Raw genomic sequence first — 20,591 nt, 5'->3', positions numbered from 1 at the left:
ACAATTTCCTTTTGGTATTTTTATATAGTGATTGCGCTCCGTGATCTGAGATTCCATCTGACAGACTGAGGACAGGTATCAATACAATTCTTCACTGTCTCGTGAAGAACGACTGTGCATTCAAATGACTGGGGGAAGAGTTTGAAATTCCTTCCTTGTTGGTGAAGGAGGTCCGCCCTTGCTTAGTGCCTGTCACACAATGTTCAACAATTAACTTTAACTGATGTGGATAACAGTAACACCTCTTTAATGCTCATTTTAACTCCACTCATAACAGGAGCACTGTCGTAACAATGAGCTATCAGTTTTTCAGGTGTTTCATTTACGTTCATTTTCTCTATTTCGCAAAGAACAACAGTTGTTAGTGCAATGAAATGAACACCCTTAGCTGCTTGCAGGCGTTGACATACGTCAACCGGGACACATGAAATTTGTGCCCCGACCGGGACTCGAACCCGGGATCTCCTGCTTACGTGGCAGACGCTCTATCCATCTGAGCCACCGAGGACACTGAGGATAGCGCCACTGCAGGGATTTATCTCTGGCACGCCTCCCGCGAAACCCACATTCTCAACGTATTGTCTCGCATTACATTCGTAGTGCCCCCGCCCATTATACTCATTACTCGCGGCGCGTTGCCGATTCCCGTAAGAGTTTGGGCACTGTTTCTGCATTCGCACAGAAGAAGAAGATGGTCAAGTGGCCGGTGAGCCTTAACTATATACGTATATACTAAGATGGTATATGTACTTTCAGACATGTCCGAAAGAACAGATACCATCTTAGTATAATGGGCGGGGGCACTACGAATGTAGTGCGGGACAATACGTTGACAACGTGGGTTTCGCAGGAGGCATGCCAGGTATAAATCCATGCAGTAGCGCTCTCCTCTGTGTCCTCGGTGGCTCAGATAGATAGAGCGTCTGCCATGTAAGCAGGAGATCCCGGGTTCGAGTCCCAGTCGGGGCGCAGATTTTCATCTGTCCTCGTTGACGTATGTCAACACCTGTAAGGAGCTAAGGGTGTTCATTTCATTGTAATTTCTTTCTAACGAGCTGCTTGGTCACAGATGTATCTGTTCTTTCGGTCATGTCCGAAAGAATAATTCGCTATGACTTATTGGGGAAAATAAATGAAAGAATTATTTCCTCTGTACGAACAAAAAGTCACACTAAAGACGATGTAACAACAGTTTATATATATATATATAATGTTGTTACATCGTCTCTAGTGTGACTTTTTGTTCGTACAGAGGAAATAATTGTTTCATTTATTTTCCCCAATAAGTCCTACCGAATTATTACGATCAGTGGCGACAAATTTGTAGTCAGTGGTTTCCGAAACTTCGATTGCGTGGAAATTTTTCTTCGACATTTCAGTTCTGATAAGATTAAGGCATACCTCATAAATTGATTCCAGCAGTTTAGTTTGAATTGCTGAGGACAGGCCTAAAACCGGTTTTCTAATTTTTCAGACGCCATCCAGGTCTGACATCAGATCAACTAGATCTTGAAAAATTCCTGGAGTTTTCGAATTTTTTGTTTTTCCATGTCCCTTAAGGCAAGCACGAATTTTCTGCAAACTTTAATGCTGTCATCAGTTTACTCAACAGATACCGGTTTTTTTTTACATTTTCATTATATGCACTTATATTAAATCGGTAAGAACTATGTAATTGGTACATAATGTCCAGTTTCCCTAGCACTGACAATTAGATAAAACTATGTACATGTGTTTCACTGTAATTGTGTTTTTTCACCTCTGCGTAAAATTTTTAAGTCTGTGACACGACTCTCAGTCTGGCGCTATCATTACTATTTGTCACAAGAGAGGGGAAACAGCAAAATGCATTTTTCTCAATTCACAACCATTCAGCTGGATTGTACAATGCTGTGCTAAAATTTCGTGTATACCCTTGCCTGTATTTACACTGTTCTTGTTCTTGAATGATGTTTAGATCGGGTCCGGGCGCACCAAGTTCCTTCACTTTCATCCTAACAGCATGTTCCAAAACTCTGCCTGATAAATTGATCACTGAATTCATACTGTGTTGTTTTTTTTCGAAATAGTGGTATGCTGCAGTTACTCGCAAGAAAGAAATACTCACTAAACTCGTGCATAATATATCCACAGAAAAGAGCTTGCTAATAACACACGTTACCCGCAAACGCCGTCAGCAAGCAGGGAAACTAGAGTAACGGAACATACTTCACGAACGTGACATATTTCGCGCACTTTGTCCTCTAATCATTCGTAGAACTTTCTTTGTGTGTCTTTGTGTGTGTGTGTGTGTGTGTGTGTGTGTGTGTGTGTGTGTGTGTGTACGTGAGGTGAGTCAAAGTACTACCTTGCAATAAGGTTGGACTTCTGGGATGTCTGGGTACAGGGATTTATTCAAGCTTTATTCAGACGTAAGCAGGGGAAGGGCTCATAGCCCGTGGCCCTACGGAATGTGTTGACTTTTGTTGGATCGAATTACTGGAGGACATCAGTGATTGCACGAAGGACCCGCACTCGGTGCCACCGTTGTGGAGCGATAGAGCCAGTATATTTTAGGTGCCGGGTAGTGGGCCTGACTTCATCGATCTTATGAAAGAGTTTCTGCGTTGCATGTGTGTGTGATCGGAGATGCGTGGGATGTTCAGTTCGGCGTGAAAGTCGGAAATCCGGGCCCATCTTGGAGCTCCCAAGATAAGGCGGAGTCATCTGTTTCGATTGACTTGTAGTGGCCGAAGATTGGATGGGTGGGAGACCTTCCTGTAGGCGTCTAACGCTGGAGCATTGCCCATCGATGTGAACCACTGTCTGCCGGTGTTGGAGGAAGCTCCCAATTATACATAGTCAATAGTCAGGCAAGATGTGCAAGTCTTGCAGTTTGATAAAAGCTTACCAGTCCACTCACTGTCATCAGCCTTTCCTATGTGTGAACATATGGCAGCTGTATAATTAGACATTCATATTATAGGCGATGTACTCTGTGACTCGCTGTAGTTGAATTTCAGCTGAAAGCGAAGGCTGGAACGCAAACTGATCTGGCGTAATGATGTCCTGATCGTGGATAAATGGTTTCATGTGCCGCAAATTGAGGCGTTCCAGGAACTTCGACAAGGCGGAAAGTAGGCTGATAGGAGGGTAGTTTGTAGGTAGACTAAGGTCTTTGTCAGGTTTTGGGATCGTGGTGATTCACGCGACCTCCCATGCAACCTGAAAATAGCCCAGTCTCATACAACTATTATAAACGCTTGCGAGCAACAGAAAGGGCTTGGGTGGAAGATTTTTTAGGTAGTCGTTCGTAACGCCTTCTGGTCCGGAGGCAGAGTGAGTTCCCAGGCGGCGGATTAAAATCTTCGCCTAAGTTTGTGTAATAACCAGTGGTTCAAGGTGAGGAGGAGACACTCTTATAGCCTGAGCTCTGCGACGTATTCTCTCAGTGTTGTCCTCATCGACCAAGTCATCAATGGTGTTTTGAGACTTATACGCCTGGACGAAAATTTCGGTCTTGCACAGTGGGTCACATATCCGTCCTTGTGGGCCCTGGAGCGGCCGTTTCGGCGGTCGTAGTTGGCGAAGGTGTCTGGCCAGATTCCAGTGGTCACGTGACTGGAGGGCAAAGAAGTTCTCTGGAGAGCCTCGTCATCTTCCTGTGGTCATCCGGATTCCTATATCGTTGCCATAGCCGTCGCACCCTGTTCTTAAGGCATTTCAATTCTTGCAGCAGTGGAAAGAACGTGTTTTGGTGGGAGACCTAGTGCAGCATGCTAACAGAAGCCCAGTGGAAGGAATGCTTGATCTTCCCTGTCAAGCTGCAGATGGCTACATCAATATGGTCAGTAGATGACACGTCGTCTGTGAGACGGACGTTATTTCTAAGCCACCGCGTAAATTAATCCCAATTTTTAGTGGTACACGATGGTCTTGGCAAGCAGTCCAGGGCCTCAGACAGTGCATCAAGCACAGGATGGTGGTCAGATGTAAGGTCGTTGACGGTATGTAACTGAAGATGTAGGTGTGGGTTCTGGAACATTACGATGTCCAGGACATCTGGGCTGTGAGTTGGATTTGCTGGAACGAGGGTCAAGTCTTCTGGTACAAAGGTTATAGCTTCCAGACGCTCCTCTATGTTGCAGAGGCGTATCCCACATGGACTGGTACGACGAGGATGCCAAGCGAAATGTTTGGCGTTCAATTCGCCACCTAACAGCACCTTGGAAATTGGTCGAAAATGAACTGAAAATCGTTCTGCTCGAAGAGCCTTTGAGGACTCAGATAAGCCGTGAGAAAGGTAATAATCCCACAGGACGTGGAATCCGTAATTGCAGTGGCCTCTGGAGTCTCCAATGGGGAGAGGGGGGAGAACAGTGTGGGCATGGGTGATCGAGTTTTTGATAAAAATGGCGGTCCCACCCCCACGGCCTTTTGCCCAGTCCGTCCTGTAGCCTGTAATGTTGTTTACTTTAAATGTCTGGGTTAGACGGATATGTGTTTCAGTGACTAGAAGAAGGTCGATCCGATGTCGGTGTATAAATTCTTCCAGTTCCAGTTTTCGACGAAAAATTCCATTAGCATTAAAAACGTAGAGTGAGAACTCTCTGGTCAAGACGACTTCAGGGGGTATTATTGGGGGCAAACAGAGACATGGCACTCTCAAAGAGGACTAAAAGTTTCATGCGGGTGTTTGTGCGTCCTTGAAGATTTGTAGAATATCCTTGATGGTAGTGAAGATGTCCCATTGTTGCAAGGAAGCAGGGAAGTCTTTGATACTCTTGAAAAGTCCTGAGAGGTCGGAGCCATCCATGGGTGTTTGTATACTCGCCTCAGTTGCAGCTGGTTGGTGGCTCTGCAGGATTCGAGTTGAGGTAGATGATGTCCAAGCTGGAGGCTGTCGTTGTGGCAATGAAGGGAATATCTTGGTTTCAAAACCCATGGGTGTTGTTGGCGTTTTGATGGCTTGCTGTTCCTTTGCCTGGATAGTATGCCCCTGAGCCATATATGTGCGAAGGGATTACTGGAACGTAGGACAGCCTCTGTAAGTAGCCAGATGTTCGACATCACAGTTTGTGCACTGCGTGCATGACTTGGTACCAGACAGTGATTGGTGGTTGTCACCACACTGAAAGCTTCTGGGTGGTAGCTCACAATAATTAGCCCTATGAAAGGAAGTGAGGCAGCGCTGGCACTGTGGAGGGCCATCCCGAACTCAGTATGTTTCCACCTTGATTCACGTACCCATTATATGGCGAAGGTCGTTGGTCCTGTAGGCAGGAAGATACAATAAAAAGGCTGAGCCACCAACTGATTAATATTCTCATTTATAGACTTGAACTGGTGGACATAGGCTTGGGATAAGCCTCAGGCATGAAGTTCTTTTTCCACTTCTTTCGCTGGAATCTCTGCCAGCAGATATTTGGTCATCACTTTTAGAGATTTTTCCGTGGGCTTCTGGTGAGTCAAAACCGGGATTTTCCTCTGCTGAAAGAAGCGGAGCCCCTTATTTTGATCCTCCATAGTCTCAAAATGGCATTTAATCGTTTCCCACTCATATATAGCCTTTATCGGGCCGGAGACCTGTGTCATTACCTCCACATTGCCCATATATTGAATCGTGATTGATGGTATCTTTGCTGCTGGCACCTTCGGCGGCTGTGGTTGGTCAGAGTGGGCGGTGGCAGTAGTGTCCTCTGCAGCTGATTGCGTCGTCACATCCATCTACTCGCTCTTTACTGGAAGCGGGTCGAACTGGTTTAATGCAGGAATCGGGTGTTGGTGCCTGTTGGAATGTTCGAGTTCTTATGATTTTTTTTTTTTGCTTTTTTTCCCGTTCGTTTTTGGCGAACCGTTTGGAATGGTAGTCTATCGCCTTCGTCGTCAGATAACTGTGCGGAGTCGGCTTCCGACGCTGGGGACGGGCCGCGCCTACTGTCCTCATCTGATAAGTCGTTGTTTACTTCAGGTCTTTTCAGTCCACGCCTGGCGGCAAGGTTCCTGCAGTCTTTTTCGCGGTCGGCGGTCGGCAGAGGGTATATGTTGACGCCTGGTGGAGTGTAAGATTCTAATGTGACAAGTCCTGCACGCGTTATGTTGCCTGGTTGTCGATCTGGACTTCAATCTAGGAGGACGCGAGCTATCCGGCCGCGGCCGAGATTCAGGCCCTCCGATGTTTTCCGTTTGCGTCGTAACAGAAGGTGCCGTTTCCTGAGCCTGAGTCGTCGTCGTCGTCGTCGTCGTAGGATGTCTGTTTGCCTTGGCCAGTGTCGTCGTAAACGGGGCAGCCGATGGGGCATGCACCGTTGCACGACGATGAGCCAACCTGAGCGCGGCCGAGGCAGCTAACTGCAGTCTGCAAGTTGCGGCATTGCGCTGTGGACTCGCGTGAAACTCTCGGTAGGTGGTTATATATTACAGTAGTGTAGTGCACTCTGCCGAGACATTCGCAAACTCATTCCAACCGTGGGTCGAATAGCCAAAGGAAAAAATATTGAAAAAACTTTCAAAATAATAAAACTGAACGTCGATTAATGACACATCAAAACAGAACAGAGATATACAGAGACAGGGATTCGATAGCGAAGTTTCACAAAATCTGTTCATTCCCTTTTGATGTAAAAAAGTGGAAAGTAAACACTGGCAGGACACCCATAGGGTGAAAGATCAGAGCCTTCAGTACGCCCATAAGAGCTGTACTCCGATGAAGCCATGCCCCCAGACCTCTGCTACATAGAGCTAAGCGGCATTTCAAGGAGCAACCGTAAGACTAGCTACGAACTGTTCGACAAATATTGCTTGATATCACATATCAACAATTCTGAAAACGTTGACCGGCGTTATTTAAATCAGTATGGGAAATTTGCGAAATGCGTTCTGATAATTTAAGTACTGTAATATGTTATTGATAAATTTATTTTAATGTATATTATGGGGCGGCTCCGTTTTAGAGCCTGCCATTACGACCCGCGCCTCTAATCACTAATTGTGAATGATTGTGTGTCACTGTGTAATGCAATGAACTTGTTGGCGTCATCGACATATGTTTCAAAGAAATCGTACTTTCTGTACGAACCACTTAACTGATTCCAGAATAAGATTTTCATTCTGCAGCAGAGTGTGCGCTGATATGAAACTTCCCGGCAGATTAAAACTGTGTGCCGCACCGAGACTCGAATTCGGGTCCCGAGTTCGAGTCTCGGTCCGGCACACAGTTTTAATCTCCCAGGAAGTTTCACTTAACTGATGTTTAGTTAACTGCATCCCTGTAACACCGAATTGCTGGGTGGCGGCTACTTGACGGTGTAATGACGCGACGGCACGATGAATCGACAGTTTATTGTGGCGGAAGCGAAGATATCGATCGGCACGCCGTTCCTGCAGGGTTGCGCAGCGCGAAGCAGAAGCAGTGGAACGTGCCTCCCGCCGTTCCCTCGCCCCTTTCCATGCAATCCCTCACCGAACCGACCCGACGCGGCCTTCGACAGCTCAGCTCCTTTCCCCAATGGCCCTGGCTGGTCCGCATTCCGTGGAGCCGGTGCAGTGTGGAGGCGTGTGAATGAGTTAGGCGTAACAAGCAAAGAAGGCAGCGCTTGGTGTACTGTACACCATCTTAATATGTGCTATTTGCCTGTTTTATTTTATGGCACTGACTACGCACTCACAAAAAGCAAAGTTAGTGAAAGCACGTTTTTTCACTCAACCGTGGTATCTTATTGGCTACCACAGCAACATGCAGATATGCACATCTGGACGACAATGTTGTTTCTTCACTGTTGCACAGTTTCCCCGCTGATGTGAAATTTACATCAAGTGAGGCAGGATAAGAAGCTTCATGGTGGCACGTTGCCCAAACGAGCTGTGCTAGTTTACCCAATAAATTAGTTGACATAACTTCGTAATAGTGTATTTACAATCAGTACGTTAAGCACTTACTTTACCGAGCGAGCAGCGGAGTAGTTAGCACCCTGGACTCGCATTCGGAGGAACGAAGCTTCAAACCCGCGTCCGGCCATCCAGATTCAGGTTTCCCGTGATTTCTCTACATCGCTCCAGGAAAATGCCAGGATCGTTACTTTGAAAGGGCACGGGCTATTTCCTTCCCCATCCCTAACAAAATCCGAGCTTGTGCTCCGTTTGTAATGACCTCCACGTCGACGGGACGTTATATCCAATTTTCCTTCCTTCCTTTAGAATTTCCTTTAAAGACACTGTAACCAGAAGACTGCACAGCATGCTTTATTTTCCTCATATACAAAATCACAAATTAGAAATAGGGGAGACGGGTCATGGTAACTTAAATAAGCTATTGATCGATCAGAAAACAGCTGTACGATATGAAATCATCTTTGGATCAAAACTGTGAGCTTTGCAGTGCTATATACCGTATTTTCAGAACATTGCACTGTGTGAAATGCAGCCCTCTGCAAGTAGGAATTAAAGAAGCAGATTCGTTGCGCTATACTGTTTTAACTCTTCCCTGACTGGAGGTGAAAGCCTGAATAAACAGATCACTTGTCATTAATCATTTTTATTCCCTCGATGAGCATTCAAACTTCATTCAAAACAGAAGTTAACATTGATAAAAATGCTCCATTGAATATTAAGTACTTCTGTCTATTACCATATCTTAATTTATAAATCATCAAAAATGAACATTTATAAATGAATTACCAGAAAGAATTTTTCTCAGTGAATTACTTCATCTTAAGAACTACGTGGGACCAATTACTTATTGAGAAAAAAATAACAGAACGAGGGGTACATTTGTAGAATGCAGGAGGATGGCGGTTCATTCAGCTTTAGACTCTTGGTAGTTCCCATTAATCGCTTAAAAATGCTCTGGCGATTCCTTTGTAAATGAAACATCTCATTTCCTTCCCTATCCTTCCCATTCCAACTTGTGTTCTATCTCGAAAATTCGTTGTTGATGAGAAGTTAAATCTTGATCTTATTGCCTTCCTTAATCAAAAAAGAAGTATTTTGTACAAAATCTCAAAACTGGAAATGCTTGTTGCTTCTCGGCGTATGTAGCAGCGTTTGATCTTAAATAAAAGATCGTTATTGTTATTCATAATCATTCATCTTCTACTAGACGGGTTAGGTCTGTGGTCCATCAGCCCAGCTCTTCCTTCCTCTTACATATAAAAAATGGAAGTAAAGTGCGCTGTGTTCATATCTAGCCGAGTATGGTAACAGTCACAGACATCACGACAGCTATATTTCTACTTTGGAGAAAACGACGATTTTGTTTCGCTAACAAGCAGCGCAATCTACCTTTTTCCCTAGTTCACTCTAGGTTTATTTACTTACTTATCATTTCTATGAGAAAAGCAATACTGTCAATCACTAATGTGAGACTATAAGTATGATAGCCGCGCGGTCTTGGGCGTCTTGTCACGGCTCGCGCGCGGCTCCACCCCCCCCCCCCCCCCTCGGAGGCTCGCGTCTTCCCTCCTTCCCTCGGGCATGCGTGTGTGTGTTGTACTTAGCGTAAGTTAGTTTAAGTTAGATTGAGTAATGTGTAAGCTTAGGGACCGATGACCTCAGCAGTTTGATCCCATATTAATTCACACACATTTGAACATTTATAAGTATGGTATTCTGGCGAGACTATTGCCTTGGTCAGTAAATTAGCAGGCCATCTCTCTGTTAATTTTGCTACTTCCTTTAGTTGCCCTCTTCAGACAACAGGAACGAATTATGTGAGACTTCAAGATCGTTAAATTTTCAGAATAGTCTCCAAACGTGCAGTAAGGGATAATTCAAGAAGTCTCGGTAATACCGAAATTATTACAGGAGTGATTCATTATAATAATTCCCCTTCTACTGCAAAAGCGAGATAAATATTGCCAACAACCTTTCCATACATGAAGAATGCTTCTGTTCAAAGAATATTGCCGAATAATTTTTGTATTATTCGGTGTTCTTTATTGTGGTGGAGAGGGTACGAATCCCCTTTTTCCGCAATGTATGTACAGTCATTGTCTTTTCTTTATCTACACTTATTCTCTGAAAATCCCCTAAATACCGTAATATACACTGAGGTGACAACCGTCTTGGGATAGCGATATGCGCACTTACAGATGGCGGCAGTATCGCGTACAAAAGGTATAAAAGGGCAATGCATTGGCACAGCTGTGATTTGTACTCAGGTGATTCGTGTGAAACGGTTATCGACGTGATTATGGCCGCACGACCGGAATTAACTGACTTTGAACGCGGTCTCATAGTTGGACCTAGACGCATGGGACATCCCATTACGGAAATCGTTACGGAAGTCATTATTCCGAGATCCACAGTGTCAAGAGTGTGCCGATAATGCCAAATTTCAGGCGTTACTTCTCCCCACGGACAACACAGTGGCCGACGATCTTCACTTAATGACCGAGAGCAGCGGCGTTTGCGTAGAGTTGTCAGTGCTAACAGACAAGCAACACTGCGTGAAGTAGCCGCAGACCTCAATGTGGGACGTACGACGAACGCATCCGTTAGGACAATGTGGATAAATTTGGCGTTAATGGGCTATGGCAGCAGACGACTGCAATGAGTGCCTTTGCTAACAGCACGACAGTGCCGGCAGCGCCTCTCCTAGGCTAGTGACGTGCCGGTTGGACCGTAGACGACTGAAAAGCCGTGGTCTGATCAGATGAGTCCCGATTTCAGTTTGTAAGAACTGATGGTAGGATTAGATTGTGGTGCAGACCCCACGACACTTGTTGTCAACAAGGCACTGTGCAAGCTGGTGTGGCGCCATAATGGTGTGTGTTGTGTTTACATGGAATGGACTGGATCATCTGGTCCGACTGAATCGATCATTGACTGTAAATGGTTATGGTCAGCTACTTGGAGACCATCTGCAGCCATTCATGGACGTCATTTTCCCAAACATGTCACTGGGTCACAACTGTTCACGATTGGTTTCAAGAACGTTATGGACAATTCGGGCGAATGACTTAGTCATCCAGATCCCCCGACATGGATCCCATCGAACATTCATGGGAAAATATAGGGAAGTCAATTCGTGCACAAAAACATGCACCGCCAACACTTTCGCAGTTATGGACGGCTGTTGAGGTAGCACGCCTCAATGTTTCTGCAGCGGACTTATAAGGACTTCTTGAGGCCATGCCTCGCCGAGTTACTGATCTACACCTGGCAGAAGGAGGTTCGACACAATATTAGGAGGTATCCGGCAACCTCAGTGTAGTGAACACTGATCCTCTCGTGCTATTCTTGTATGAAGTTTGCGAAGGTATCTACTTTACTGAGAAAATGAGCAACAGCTTTAGTGTGATCCATTCAGTAAAGGTGCTGAAACACTACATTGTAGAAATGAAAATTTCAAATATATATTAGTCACATAACCTAGCCACCAGCGCAAAACGTGGCAGCAGTCTTTATGCCTGACACCTTCTCTCAGTTCGTCACGAGAGAACGCTGGAATTACACTAACCCACTTCTTATTATGTAAAACTCTTGAAATATTTCTGTGTGTTTCGTTTTTGAAAACGACTGTTTTCTGTTAAGCACTTATAGAAACATGCATTTAACTTTAATAGAGTTGCATCATTTCCTTATTGCTATAGAGAATAACACGTTGAGCGGTTGCTTGTGAGACAGACGACTGAGTCAAAGCAGGTTTTTCAAGCTGGATTATTCACCATGGATCTGACAAGTATAACCTCCGGGACCAACCGTTTATGTGGTTTTCCACACCAGTTTAGGCGAATGCCTTGCTTCTCTCCATTTCCAACTTAGAAATACGCCAAAAAAGCTGAAAAACAAAGAACAGGGTTTATACGGTTGGAGACGGATGCATCCTCGACATTCCACATTGTAGACGAAGTTGAAACTATAGTGTAAGGGAAGGCAGCCGGCCAGGCCACAGGCGGAAGGATATTGCACATCGCTCGGCGAACATGTGACATGTGACATGTGACCTGTGGGTGCAACAGAGCGCAGCTTGTGGACGAGGCGGGTCCCTCTGGTGGCGCCTGCTAGTGGTTAGCGTGTCAAAAGGCGTGTTGTTGTGCGTGTTTCCAAAATATGCGGGGCTCGGGGCATGGCTGTCTCCAGTGGAGCTCCTGCAGCACGGGAGCAGAGTACCCGTTTGTATCGTTGTGCCGGCGAACGGCCAGATATATGAAACTCAAAACCTCATAATGCCAGACCAGACCTCTTTCCCATCCTTGCAGAAAGTACCGTCAATTGCAGAAATCCACCCACCTCTCCCCGATACAAAGGTCCTCACTAACAGATATTGCCGCTCTGAAGCCGAACTTCAGTGGTGGCATGTATTTACTGATACTCTCCAAGTCCCCACTCCTCATCACAGTCCCCTCGAGAGTAATTCCACGCCTGTTGTTGCCCTAGTATCAGCTAAACTCCTTGGCTCCTTGGGCTCATTACTGCAGACGTCCCTGATGCAATTGGAAGTGGCCACTTGCCTGATCTTTTTGCTGTCCCCCACGCACTGCCCTAACCCCACACACACAATCCTAATGTTACTTAAGATTATTCCTCTACCATCTGGAATGAGTATATATAAATTAGGATTACAAGTGCAATTTTGAAAACACAGAGTGGTTTTTAAATTTCACACAAATTTAAAACAAAACACACGATTTTACCAAAAAATTAGAATTTTTATAATATAAAGAGGGAAACAGAGGGCATCAAGAAATTAATCGTTTTTTCATCATTTTCTCCAGTTTTTAAAATATTTTCATCGTTTTTTGATCATTGTAGCTTCTTTTTCAACCATTTTCACCATTTTTGTAATACGTTTTTTTGAACACATTATTTTTATTTTACCCCAAAAACTTCTAGCACTTGAAATAAGCCAGTTCTAGCTAGAGAAGAAATATTAAAAATATAAACAAAAATCTGAAAGATTTAAACTAAACTCTCACTGTTATGCAGTTCATTATATTCATTCTGTTTCTTCATTCTTTTTTATATCAGTTTAATTTTCCGTTTTCAGAATAATGGAAATCATAGTCATTAATGAGTTGACAATATTTGTTTTGCAAATTAATTTTACATTCATTATGGAGCCCCATACGAATTTTTCCTCCATACCTGGTATTCAAATAGTCATAGCCCATAATGTTATATAAAACATTTATATCGAACTACTAGTTTTTTCAATGAATTAGAAATGCTTGCACTACTCAGCTTTTTAAGTAAGGACTTTATTCATATAGAAAAAATTTAATACTGAAAATTTAAGTTTATTCATGAAATATATTTCATATTAATGGGCTCAGAAAACAATAAAAAGATTTATACATTTAAAGAGATAGTAGATATATTGCATAATAACTTGAATTTTCGTCAGTTTTTTAAAGATTAAGTAAAATACCCTTTTTTGAAGATGAAATTGAAGAATGCAATAAGAAATTATAAAAAACTAATGAGAAAAATAAATATAAAAATTATTTCATGAACCAAATAGTTGATTAGATAATATTCAGTATTTCATTTTCCTAAACATGTATTTTATCATCATGAGGACATAATGCTTTATTGTTAAAACTGACTGAATAAACGTCATGTTATAATTCTGTATTGTTCAATATTATTAAAAAAACAGTTTTTATAATCTTGTTCAATGTATTTCTTAACTCCCATTGAATTTTCTCAACAACGTCACCAACTTTGTAAGAGTCCTTTTTTGATCTCAAATCACAAAATCCCTCCATTTTTTCTTTACATTAATCTTTCATTTTTCTTAGTACTTTCTTATTTGTTTGTGAAATATTGTAAATCTTATTTTTTTGGATAATCAGTAGTTTCACATTTATGAAGCATCATCACATTTTCATAAAAATCTTCAGACCATATGTTGTAGACATAACTAACAGTATCTTGATAATTAAGCTCAGTACTTTCTCCGTATTTTGGTTTCCTAACTTAATACTGAAGATCATACATTAATTCTTTAGATAAATCAAGTATGCACTTTCCAATATAATTGGTTTATCAAAAATCATTTCTGTCCTGTTCCTGTGAATAGCAACAAGATTTTCATTAAATATTGTTCTTCCTTCAAAATTTGGGTTTGCTGTAGGTTTTACACACTTATTTGCATTTGAAACTAATTTTATACCCGTTCTATTTCTTATCCCATATTATGAGGGGCTCGTTATGTTATGTGGATTTGGCAGTGTTAACCCTTTACTGCCGCGCGTCGTGAATTCGAGTCACACCATAGCGACACTAGTAAGTGAGAAGTTGTTTGTTTTTGAGTGCCAGTGGGGGTAGGTGTAGATTCTATACCAAGCCACTAACACCTCTGACATGCGCTTCCATCTTCTGAGTGTTTCGGCTACCGTACTTAGAGAGTGGTTTACTGTTCGCCCCTTCGTTTGCTACACACACACAAAAAAACTGTCGTCATTATTTGACCATTATAGGTGAAAACAGATGTAAGTTCAGTTCCGAAAACGACTTGTTTGTTCTGTGTTATATGTGATTTGATGCATGTAATATTTTGATGTAATAAACTTGTCACACATGCAAGAGAATTAGAAAATACTGTTTGTGCAAAATATGTATCGATAGTCATTTATGTGTCTTTGTGTGCTCATGCAAGAGATGAAATCAAGTGAAGAGAGAGCAAATAATTCCGTTGATTTGTACCACCAGAATACTTCAAAGACATTTGTAGTCATTATTAACGTGTACATACTTAAATTTATTATAAGATAGCAATAATTCATACGAACATCCGAACTCAACACTGTTTTGACTGATTGTAGTTCAGTTTTATTACGCTGTGGAAATTCTATTGAACTTCTAATGGTCCGAAGCTTTTATTTTATTAGCTATGGACCCCAAAGGTTTTTTGCATCTCGAAATGCAAAAGGAGATTAGAAAGCTCGTGTACCTGCGCCAGTTTCAAAATTTTCCGTAGTAAAGAAAATCATCTAGTAGAATTCAAATTCAGGCTAGCAGAGGCACTATACAAGCAGGGAAAGGACATGAGAAATAAAAAGAGCGATGACCTACAGCGATTATAGACTCAGAACAGCTATGCAAGAAGCATAAGGAAGGCAAATTAGCGAGTTCGGTGTCGGTCCGGGACACATTTTTAATCTGCCAGTAAGTTTCAAGAAGCGTCAGGGTCAAACGAAACCATTTCAGCTACGTCTAACCGAACAGCAGTAGTAGTTCATTGCCTTATGTTACAGTCACAGGGAAAAGATGTAAAAAGACCAAATTGACAAGGTAAGACAGTATTCATGTGTAGCAAGTGTAATATTTATCTGTGTAAACTAGAGAGAAAAATGTTTCCGAGAATTTTATGAATAAGGCAATATTCTATAACATTTAATTATTTAAAATGTATGACACCGTGTATTTTTCGTATTTAACGACGGAAATCCTATCAACATAATGTCAAAATGTTAAACAAAAATCTTTTATAAATGGAGTACCTATTTAAGAGTTTAGTTCCTCGGATAGCTGTAGTCGCAAATATGCGACGTACCCAATTATACCTGATAGATGTAACACATCTTACATCTGACAGTATGTACTCTAAAACACTTTATTATTGGTTACAAAATGCGATTTTTTATTTCAAGTAGAATTTTATTTCGGTATTAAGGGGTTAATGTAAGAAGGTGGGCGGATACGATATCTGTCGCCATCTCCCTCTTGCCCCCCCACCCTTCCCTCCACCACCAGCCCTGTCCCCTCTGGGAAGGAATATGTGTATCCCAACGTCATGCGTCTAATGTTATCACATGTGAAAGTGGGTGAACGTTTTCTACATGTTTGTGAATCGTGTAACGGAGGTGGGACATGGGTATCAGCCCAGTATTCACCAAGCTGGATGGGGGAAACCATTTAAAAACCACATTCAGGCTGGTTCAAAAATGGTTCAAATGGCTCTAAGCACTATGGGACTTAACATCTGAGGTCATCAGTCCCCTATAACTTAGAACTACTTAAACCTAACTAACCTAAGGACATCACACACAACCATGGCCGAGGCAGGATTCGAACCTGCTGCAGTAGCAGTTGCGCTGTTCCACACTGTAGCGCCTAGGACCGCTCGGCCACTCTGGCCGGCTTCAGGCTGGTCAACACGCCTAAAAAAGAAAAGAAGTCAACGTCTCGTCGACATGGAGGTCATTAGAGGTGGACCGCACTCTCGGAATGTTTCAAGGATGGGGAAGGAAATCGCTGTGCCCTTTCAAGGAAACCATGGGGAATTTGCCTGGAGCGATTTAGGGAAGTCGCGGAAAACCTAAATCTGGATGGCTGCATGCGAGTTCAATATGCTGATGACTGTGCCAGCTCGCTCGGTCGGCACACGATCCATCGTCGTTAATTTGCTAGGAGGATTCGATTCTGGACCAACACGTCTCTCCGAAGCACGGAAGGGGCATGCTACCGCATGTGGCTGAGTGGGCGGTTCTATACCATCAGCTTAACAACAGTAAATCCGCCATTTTTGTATTTCTTGAGTCAGAAGAAGCCTGATCTCCTCTTCAAATGGTTCAAATGGCTCTGAGCACTATGGGACTTAACGTCTAAGGTCATCAGTCCCCTAGAACCTAGAACTACTTAAACCTAACTAACCTAAGGACATCACATATCGATGCCCGAGGCAGGATTCGAACCTACGACCGTAGCGGTCGCGTGGTTCCAGACTGTAGCGCCTAGGATCCCTCGGCCACATCGGCCGGCGATCTCCTCTTCAAACTCCAAGCATATGTTCATCCAGTTACCACTGTCCAGCTAGTTGGTTCCTTTCTGTCCAGCTGGCTATCTTTCGCCACTATTAACAGTACCAGTTACTGTTCTTTCTATCCTACTGCAGGTGTGCCCCAAGGCTTGAAAGGCCTCCGCTCTTATACATCCTTTACAGCGCTGGAATGTCCAGACGACCACCTGCTGCCCATCTTCTTTACTACCCCACTGAACCAACCCACCTTCCCTCTACCCATTACTCTTCCTAATTGCAGGTCGCTCCCATCAAGAGGTATTGTAGTGTGCCGACCGCGGTGGTCTCGCGGTTCTAGGCGCTCAGTCCGGAACCGCGCGACTGCTACGGTCGCAGGTTCGAATCCTGCCTCTGGCATGGATGTGTGTGATGTCCTTAGATTAGTTAGGTTTAAGTAGTTCTAAGTTCTAGGGTACTGATAACCACAGATGTTAAGTCCCATAGTGCTCAGAGCCATTTGAACCATTTTCATTGTAGTGTAATACGTTGCAGTGTTTGTTTTTAACACTATCTCGATTCATTGTTTTTAAATATCTGATAAAGTTTCCGTCTTTGGTATTTTAAATGTCATCAGTGAAAAGTGTCTTTTTGTATTTTGAAGCGTCCGTACGTAGTTCATCCTTTTGAAAAAATTTTGTACCATGTATTTTCTTTTAAACTCTGTTGGGTGGAGGGCGATGGCAGCCCACACTGACACTAAAGGAAAAAAAAAGGATGGGGAATCATTCTAAATGGGGAAATCCACTGAGTGAGTTTGTCAAATGATAGATTATTATGTCTCGGCGCCAGGGAACGAGCACCTTGAAAAGGGCGAAGCTTGCATGTGGTTCAGTGAACATGACTGAATATGGGGCTCTACCGCACACAACCTGTACATGTTCTCATGTCGACCCAATGACATTGTCAGTTACGCTTGCAGTGCGCACGAGATAATCGAGAGTGCAGTGTGGATTAATGGAAGTGTGTCACCTGGTCAGATGAACAACATATACCAGATCGATGGTCGTGTACGGATGTGTCGTCATGGATGCCCAAAACATGCACTGCGTCAAGGACTCAGGCGCATGGGGGCAGTATTATGCTATGGGGGACTTTCACGTGGGGTTTCATGGATCCTGTGATAGTAATCTATAGTATCACAACACCTTTGGACTACGTGAACATTATTACGGACGACGTGCTTCCTTCATGCTTGATGTTAACGGCATCTTTCAGCAGGATAACTGTGTTTAATGCTAAATTCGTCTAATCTAAACCCGATAAAACACGCCTGGAACACATTCAGGTGCCAGCTGCGCGCCGACAACCACCGGCCCATAATTTACGGAAATCGCGAGATCTGTGCATAGATATCTAGGCCATTACCTCCGTGAACGTACTATGGACTTGTTGAATCCATGCTAAGGAAAATCGCAAGTGTATTGTATTCCAGAGGTGGACCAACCCGCAGTTAAGCAGGTGGTTTTAATGTTTTGGCTCATCACTGTAGTTATGATATAAATAATAGAAAAATGAAGACGATAATAGTTATAGCAGATAAATTATCCAGTTTATATTTGTTTGTGGAAAGTAGAATAATGAATATAAATTCTGGTTTAACAGATGTAGACTGGGCTCGTGGCATCGCTCTGAGTGTCGCAACTGTTCCGCAAAGAAACAGTTATCGCTCAACCAAAATCACTTCTCGCACTATTATACTTGCAAAACTGTTTTAAGGGTCTCCAGCTCCGCTTTCTCTCACGAAATACCCTTTGCTATTGTCATTACTTCAATTCCAAAATTAAATGCAGTGTGGCAATGTGATTGTGTTCAGAAATATTCCAACATCTGACCACTGGATTGGAAAGCGTACTCCCCAACAACCAATAACCCGCCTGTGACTGGTCTTTTGCAGTTCCTGATGATGATGTTCACAAAGACAAAACATAATAATATTTCAAAGGTAGTTGGTTCGATGTTCATACCTGAAATCACAACACTTCAAGATTTCACGGAAACAAACGCACTTTATTTGATTTCATTAGCCCTCGGCATGTTCGCGTCTTCCATCACACAGCTCCTCCAGATAACTAACAGCACCACTATCTAGTATGTCGCATCTTCCGTGGAATCCCATGGTCATGCACGAAACCGCGCAGCATTCGCCTATAAAATCGGAAATGCTTAATCAGAACTGCGCGTCCTCTCACGGGAACGCATTTATGAGTTCTTATTTCCACACCGGCAAAATAATTTTATCGGTCACTGAGGGTCACTAGCTCCCGACCTAAAATATGTAGCTGTTTTAAACACAACGCCCACAAACCTGCTCTCACGTATACCCAGGACGGTTGGTGGACGACTTCTTGTTCGCGCTTGCTCCGAGGAAACTCCGAAACTGTTTAAACGTTTAGGCATTTAGTCAGTCAACCTCATTGGTCATCCCCTACACTTACTATTAACACTCCTCTGCAAATTGCAAAGTGCAGCCATAACTTCTCTCATATTTATTTCTTAACTTGGAAAGAGCTGGAAAAAACCTGCCTTTGTAAGAAAGCCTGTAATCAGCCCATTAGGATCCAGCCATAACACACTTTAGGCGGATAAGGAAAAAACCAAGGTGTCAACTCCAGGCAGACACAGGCGAATTCCGCTGAACGCGGGCTCATGCGTCGCCGACACACCACATCGTTTCTCCAGGTGCGACCATCTGTTGGGCCATATACACACAAAAAAAAGTAAAATCTGTTCATCATTAAAAAGTATCTTGGGTAACAGCTTCTACAAAGCTATCCCAATCAGGCTGGAAGATTACAGTGTTAATGGACGTGACAGAAGAGATGGGGGAGGAAGAGAAAGAAGCATTTGGTAGAATACAGGTGACTGACTAACGAACTAAAACTGAAAGGAACATAATCAGGAGACGAAAAGAGCACTTGCTTCATTGTTTGAGAAAGAGAAATCAATACGTACGTTAATTTTTAAGGGAAAATTTATGTAGATGACACAAGGAAGTGCTTCAGCCTTCTTTTAATGCAGTAGGAAATGAAACAGTGCGAAGAGTGCAGGGTAGTTTATACCACACATGGATAGTTTATGCCACACATGGATAGCAGCAGTGGAAATGAGTTTGAAAATGATTCGTTTTATGGATAGGCACATTTGAATGCTAGGTAATTACGACTTTGTGTTGCGATGGTAATGAGGTGATCAGTACTTTATCCGTACTTCAAGGCACTGGGGTGTATACGAACTGAGGAGCGGATAGACATAGCGTATTATAGTCACTTAACCTGTCTAACCAGTAATATTTTAATAGGCGTGTGAGACACTGACATGGTCGAACAGAAGGAACTTGCAGTCTAAAGTATCCAGCACTTTCAGTTAATTATAACAGCCAAGAGTGGCTGTTTTGCTCTACTTGGTTTCATCCCAAAATTGGTGTTCCATTAGAACGAGTGACTACACTATACACCATAATGGGAATACTTTACAAACTTTTGGGAGCATAGAGACAAGTTCAAGTGTTTTTACACCTGGTGTAAAATAATACTGCCAAGAAGAAGACAGGATGATTCTTCGTAGAATTCAATACTAACTAACGTCTGGAAGTGTAGCAAACTTATTTCAGGACTGGTATCCTTGTAAAAGCGGAAGACATCGGCACAGAAATGATATGTACAGCAGAACAGGATCGACGTGATGTCAGTGCCATTCAAAGACAACAACATCAAAATGGAAAAAGAAGTTCCTTTTTTTTAAGGTACCGTCGACGGCATGGTCATTAGAGATAGAGCATAATGTCGGATTCTGGAAGGATAGGGAAGGAAATCAGCCGTGCCCTCACAGAGGAACAATGCCATTATTCACCTTAATCAATTTAGGGAAA

General features: G+C 43.0%; 1 non-coding gene across 1 annotated transcript; it reads right to left on the bottom strand.

Moving 5' to 3' along the window:
- Nucleotides 1–434: 434 nt before the first annotated feature.
- Trnat-cgu (transfer RNA threonine (anticodon CGU)) lies at nucleotides 435–508 on the bottom strand. Its single transcript has one exon. It is a non-coding gene; the product is annotated as a tRNA-Thr (tRNA).
- Nucleotides 509–20,591: the final 20,083 nt, after the last annotated feature.

This window comes from Schistocerca gregaria, chromosome X, assembly GCF_023897955.1.
Source record: "Schistocerca gregaria isolate iqSchGreg1 chromosome X, iqSchGreg1.2, whole genome shotgun sequence".
Taxonomy (NCBI): Eukaryota; Metazoa; Arthropoda; class Insecta; order Orthoptera; family Acrididae; genus Schistocerca; species Schistocerca gregaria.
This window is presented reverse-complemented; position numbering and strand designations above follow the sequence as displayed.